General features: G+C 47.3%; 1 protein-coding gene across 2 annotated transcripts in view; it reads right to left on the bottom strand.

Annotated features, from left to right (window-relative positions):
- KIF13B (kinesin family member 13B) overlaps window positions 1–6,867 on the bottom strand; it is a 367,935-nt gene that overhangs the window by 205,332 nt on the left and 155,736 nt on the right. The gene's annotated exons all lie outside the window — the stretch shown is intronic.

Here is a 6,867-nt window from a genome sequence, read left to right as displayed (position 1 = left end):
CTCCGGCGGAGGCTCTTTACCACGTGATCAGCCGTGTCCAATCATGGCTGATCATGATGTCAATAGGAAGAGCCGTTGATCGGCTTTTCCTCACTCGCGTCTGACAGACGCGAGTAGAGGAGAGCCGATCGGCAGTTCTCCTGACAGGGGGGGTCTGTGCTGATTGTTTATCAGCGCAGCCCCCCCTCAGATCACCACACTGGACCACCAGGGATCGCCACTAGGACCATAAGGGAAGGGGCAACATGTGGATGGCCAGGTATGTACCCCATGGCCATCCACATGTGCCCAATGTGCCAATCAGTGCCCACAAATGGGCACTGATTGGCACCAACATGTTTCAGGTCTGCCCAGCAATGCCACCAATCAGTTTATTCAGTGCCACCAGTGTCATCAGTGCCACCTGTCAGTGCCCATCGGTGCCCATCAGTGCCCACCTATCAGTGCCACCTATCAGTGCCATCTATGAGTGCCCATCGGTGCCACCTATGAGTGCCCATCAGTGCCGCATACAAGTGCCACCTATCAGTGCAACCTCATCGGTGCCCATCAGTGCCGCCGTATCAGTGCCCGTCAGTGCAGCCATATCAGTGCCTGTCATTGAAGAAGAAAACGTACTTATTTACAAAACATTTTAACAGAAACAAAGAAAAACTTGTTTTTTTTCAAAATTTTTGGTCTTTTTTTATTTGTTGCGCAAAAAATAAAAACCGCAGAGGTGATCAAATACCACCAAAAGAAAGCTCTATTTGTGGGAACAAAATGATAAAAAATTTGTTTGGGTACAGTGTTGTATGACCGCGCAATTGTCATTCAAATTGCAACAGCGCTGAAAGCTGAAAATTGGCCTGGGCAGGAAGGTGTCTAAGTGCCTGGTATTGAAGTGGTATTGAAAAAAAAAACAAAAAAAAAAAAACAACTTGGGTTCTGAGAGGAGTTTTTCAGCTGTAAAAACCCTCTAGCGTCAAAAAACGCTGATAAACGCTCAAAAAAACGCGCAATTGTCATTCAAATTGCAACAGCGCTGAAAGTTGAAAATTGGCCTGGGCAGCATGGTGTCTAAGTGCCTGGTATTGAAGTGGTTAAAAAAAAAAAAAAAAAAAAACTTGGGTTCTGAGAGGAGTTTTTCAGCTGTAAAAACCCTCTAGCATCAAAAAACGCTGATAAACGCTCAAAAAAACGCGGCTCACCAGCGCTTGACGTTTTTGCTCCACTGAGAAAAAAAAAACGCTAATGCGGAAAAACGCTAATAAATGCTAAAAACCGCTTTTGCAAAAGCGTTGAAAAACTCACTGCAAATTACTCGCGTTTTTATAAAGTTTTTTTTTTAACGTCCAGAGTGCATGAGGCCAAAAAGTTCAAGGTTTGGAATTGATTCTGCCTGACATACGCAATTTATCCACCAGAGGGAGCCCTAATGCTACATATCAGAATATGCACAAAAACTGCAAAATGTGGTAACAAGAAATAAAGGTACTTTTTTTTTTCTCTGTATACTGAGCAAAGTTAACTACTTACAAAACAAAAAGTACCTGGCCAGAATAATATTTTTCTACCAAAATGTCCCCGCTTATAAAAAGTGATGAGTGGGCAGAATTCCTTTCCATTTGCTTTAAAATGTAACATTTGCAACGCTGTTTTAAAGCGCTCTGAATGCCAATCAAAGCCCCTCGCTATGGTTTCCTTACCGTCCTGAACACACTGCCGAGTTTGCTTTGCCTCATCTCAAAGTCCCCCCACCATAGAAGTCTGTGGCCTCAAATAGACTTGTTTTGCTGTTTGAAGAGTGATACGCTTTCAGATTGCTATTCTAACAGCAACAGACAAATGGTGACTCCGTGTTGTACCTTTAACCCTCTAATTACTGGACTGTGCTGCAAGGGCACACACTGTGCGTGGCTCCAGCGCAGCCCACGTTCAGCTGAACGCACAACAGGGGGTAGAATTTCTGCAGCGGACGCAAAGCAAATCACTGCAGCTACGGTATTTGTACAACCCCAACCGCTGCCTCAGCAGCAACAGGGGAAGTGTGAAGGGCAGTAAAAATGCGGCTTAACCGCTGGGTTTTACCACAGTATGGGAGTGAAAGAGCAGGAAGGTCAACGGGGACCAGAGCGTGGTCCAAGTGGGAAACCGAGCGGCAGGGAATGAGTAAAGCAGGAGATCAGCAAAATGAAGGATTAGCAAAGTGGGGGAGCGGAGGTGGGGGAGGGGGAGGTAGTGTAGGCAGGGGGGATTACTACTGAGCAGGGGGCGGGGAGTAATGCAATGTACTACTGAGCGGGGGAGGAGGGATGGGAACATACTACTGAGTGGGCAGCTGGGGGGAGGTGGTAATGTACTACTAAGTTACTGAGCGGGAGATCTACTGAGCCGGGGGGCACCCCTGAGCGGGGGCTACTACTGAGCTGGGGAACCCCTGAGCGGGAGATCTACTGAGCCGGGGGACCCTTGAGCGGGAGATCTACTGAGCCGGGGGACCCTTGAGCGGGAGATCTACTGAGCCGGGGGACCCTTGAGCGGGAGATCTACTGAGCCGGGGGACCCTTGAGCGGGAGATCTATTGAGCCGGGGGACCCTTGAGCGGGAGATCTACTGAGCCGGGGGACCCTTGAGCGGGAGATCTACTGAGCCGGGGGACCCCTGAGCGGGGGCTACTACTGAGCTGGGGAACCCCTGAGCGGGAGATCTACTGAGCCGGGGGGCACCCTTGAGCGGGAGATCTACTGAGCCGGGGGACCCTTGAGCGGGAGATCTACTGAGCCGGGGGGACCCTTGAGCGGGAGATCTACTGAGCCGGGGGACCCTTGAGCGGGAGATCTACTGAGCCGGGGGACCCTTGAGCGGGAGATCTACTGAGCCGGGGGACCCTTGAGCGGGAGATCTACTGAGCCGGGGGACCCTTGAGCGGGAGATCTACTGAGCCGGGGAACCCCTGAGTGGGAGATCTACTGAGCCGGGGAACCCCTGAGTGGGAGATCTACTGAGCCGGGGAACCCCTGAGCGGGAGATCTACTGAGCCGGGGAACCCCTGAGCGGGAGATCCACTGAGCCAGGGAACCCCTGAGCGGGAGATCTACTGAGCCAGGGAACCCTTGAGTGGGAGATCTACTGAGCGGGGGAACCTTGAGCGGGAGATCTACTGAGCCGGGGAACCCTTGAGCAGGAGATCTACTGAGCCGGGGAACCCTTGAGCGGGAGATCTACTGAGCCGCAGAACCCCTGAGCGGGAGATCTACTGAGCTGGGCTAAGCCCGAAAACCGATAAGCAGGGGGACTACTGAGCCACCAAAACCACCAAAATAAAACAAAAAACACCTGATACCACACCAACATCTAACCACACCTCAAACCGGCCGACTTCCATATCATCACTTCCCCTTTAGAACAAATAGAAAACCAACACACACAGCCTTTGCCAAGTTTCATTAACGCTTCAAAAAAAGAATCAAAGCATCAAAAAATGCATGTTAAAGCAGTAGGCTTTTTATTGTCACTAATCAACGAAAATGTAAAGTAGCCCTTAAAGCGGAGTTCCACACAAAAATGGAACTTCCGCTTTTCGGAACCCTCCCCCCCTCCGGTGTCACATTTGGGACCTTTCAGGGGGGAGGGGGGTGCAGATACCTGTCTAAGACAGGTATTTGCACCCACTTCCAGCATAGACTCCCATGGGAGTCTACGCCTCTTCCCGTCCCCACCGCGCTGTCTGCTGGGAACACACAGCTCCCAGGAGAGAGCGGGGACCACTTGGGACGCGCAGCGCGACTCGCGCATGCGCAGTAGGGAACCAGGAAGTGAAGCCGCAACGCTTCACTTCCTGATTCCCTCACCTAGGATGGCGGCGGCAGCTGCCGAGAACCGAGCGGGTTCTCGGCGTCCCCTGCCGACATCGCTGGGACAGGTAAGTGGCCATGTATTAAAAGTCAGCATCTGCAGTATTTGTAGCTGCTGGCTTTTAATATTTTTTTTTTTGGCGGTGTGGGTGAACCCCCGCTTTAAGGGGAATTTTTGGAGGGATATAACGCACATATTCCTTTTTTTTTTTTTTTTTGAATGCTGTGATTTTATAATCTCAGCCTGTAGATGTTCACTTACACTGGTCTGGAGGGGGAGACATTAGGAGAAAATGTGGAAGTGGAAGTGATGAATACAGAAGTGATCGCGGGAGCATTTTAGCAATATCAGTCACTGCTGAATCTTCCTAAAGGCCAGCTGTGTTACATTCAGTCTTATCAAATGGAAGTAGAAGGTCAAGGTAGAGGGGTCCCTCATCTCCTCCTCCTTCCCAGGCGAAAGTAAGCACCGTGTAAGCTCCAAACTATTGGAGCTCACACAGGGCAATGAGTTCCTTCCTGACCCCATGTGACTGCATGGACCAATCATGACGCACTTAATGCTTTGACATGGTTGAGGGAGTGACGCTGCTTACCTGTACCTAGAAGTGCTGAATATGTCACTTCATGCCAGGCGGTTGAATGGAGCGCTGAGGGAGCGAGATTATGTAATGATAGGTTGCTGGGGGCGAGAGGTGATTAAATGAACTTTTTCCTTTGTTCTATAAGAGCCCTTGCACACTGGGGCGGGGGGCGGCGTCGGCGGTAAAACACCGCTATTATTAGCGGCGTTTTACCGTCGGTATGCAGCCGCTAGCGGGGCGGTTTTACCCCCCGCTAGCGGCCGAGAAAGGGTTAAATACCACCGCAAAGCGCCTCTGCAGAGGCGGTATAGCCGCGCCGTCCCATTGATTTCAATGGGCAGGAGCGGTAAAGGAGCGGTATACACACCGCTCCTTCACCGCTCCGAAGATGCTGCTGGCAGGACTTTTTTTACCGTCCTGCCAGCGCACCGCTCCAGTGTGAAAGCCCTCGGGGCTTGCACACTGGATACACAGCAGCGGCACTTTCGGGGCGGTTTGCAGGCGCTATTATTAGCGCAATAGCGCCTGCAAACCGCCCCAGTGTGCAAGGGCTCTAAGGGGAAATGGAAGAGTCACTTCAACCGCTTACATACCATAGTAGGTCTATCAACAGCGGACCGGGGGCCCTTTATTTAGCCAATGACGTTTATGAATTGCCACTAGGGTTGCCACCTCATCCCTTTAAACCCGAACACATATTAATGACACAGGTTCTGGGACTAATTAAATGCAGAAAAGGCACCGAGTTTAATTACCACCTTAATCAGCCACAGAACCTGTGTAATTTATATGTGTTCGGGTTTAAAGGGATGAGGTGGCAACCCTAATTGGCACTGGAGCCGACACTGGACAGCCCGGGGCACAGACACTGTACCCAGCCAATCTAAGGGGCTGGGTACCATGCGATCGCTGTGATTGGTCATCACAACGATCACAAGGTGTTAAAGTGTCGGTCTATCTCCTTCCCCTTACAACGGAAGAGAGAGAGATTGAGTGTCTATGAATGGGCACAGAATGAACAGATCAGCATCACCATTCTTTTTAACCCTTTAATCCTGCCTCCCCCCTTCTCCAATACATACCATCTCCATTAGAGTCTCTAGTGACCTGGAAATTAACCCCTCACCACCTGCCCATTTGAAAATTAACCCCTTCACCTCCTCCTGCCTTTGTATGTGACCAGCACATTAACCCCTTCACCTCCTCCTGCCTTTGTGTACGACCTGTACACGTGCAATTCGTTTTGTTCCAAATTCGTTTTACCGAATTTCGACAAATTTGTTCATTCGGAAACATCTGAATTAATGCAAACCCATTTAACGAATTTTTCTGAATATTCGTAAATTCGAATATTTGTAAATTTGAAGATTCCAAAATCTGAAAATCTGAAAATTCGAAAATCTGAAATAACTAACTATTAAATTATAGGTATTGGAATTTCCTTTCAAATTTGGCTGTTAGCAAACATAACGAATACGAATTCATCCGAAGTTATGAATTATCCGAAATAACGAATGCCATATCTAAACGAATAGAATGTAATGAATTAATAATAATAATACATAACAATAATAAAAAATTATTAATATTAATTTGTTCTTTTCTATTTGCTTAGATGCTGCATTCGTTATTTCAGATAATTCGTAACTTTGGATAAATTCGCATTTGTTACGCTCACTAACAGCCAAATTTGAAAGGAAATTCCAATACCGATAATTTAATAGTTATTAGTTATTCTTTCGAATTTTCAGATTTTCTTTCTTATTTTTGAAATTGCAATCATAATGAATGACCCGGAAAAAAAGAAAAAAGAAAGTCAAATGAAACGAAAACGAACAAATTTTTTCGGCAGTGCACATGTCTAATGTACATTAATGTAATTAATACACCATTCTCAAACTTTGAATTTAACCCCCTTAGTACCAGTATGCTTCTTTATTAAAAAAAAAATATATTATATTTATTAATAACAATAATAATAATATCTTGGGGGTGTCTACGTTCCAAAAAAAAAATCACTTCAGGGTTTTCATACCATTTTACCAATTTTATTTTAACCACTTGCTGACCACCCTATAGCACTTATACTGCTACAGGACGGCAGCTCTGGGCTGGATCAGGTATAATGTGTGTGTATATATATATATATATATATATATATATATATATATATATATATATATTATACACACACACACACACACAATCCTGCATTTCTGCCTGCATGTCCTCCGGCATCCGCTAATCATCGGTAAACAACCCAGGACGGGCAACTTCCTATGTAAAAACAGGGCATATCCCCATTCTGACAGGGGAGAAGGGATGTATTCTGTGTTCCTTTAAATCAGGGGCTAGAATCCATTACTTCCCATAGTAAAAGCAACACACAGTATACACAAACACTGGCTAGGCATACAGTTAACCCTTTGATCACCCCTGGTGTTAAC

This window comes from Aquarana catesbeiana, linkage group LG04 (assembly GCF_042186555.1).
Source record: "Aquarana catesbeiana isolate 2022-GZ linkage group LG04, ASM4218655v1, whole genome shotgun sequence".
Lineage (NCBI taxonomy): Eukaryota > Metazoa > Chordata > Amphibia > Anura > Ranidae > Aquarana > Aquarana catesbeiana.
The sequence above is the reverse complement of the archived record's forward strand: the minus strand, read 5'-3'. Positions and strand labels throughout refer to the sequence as shown.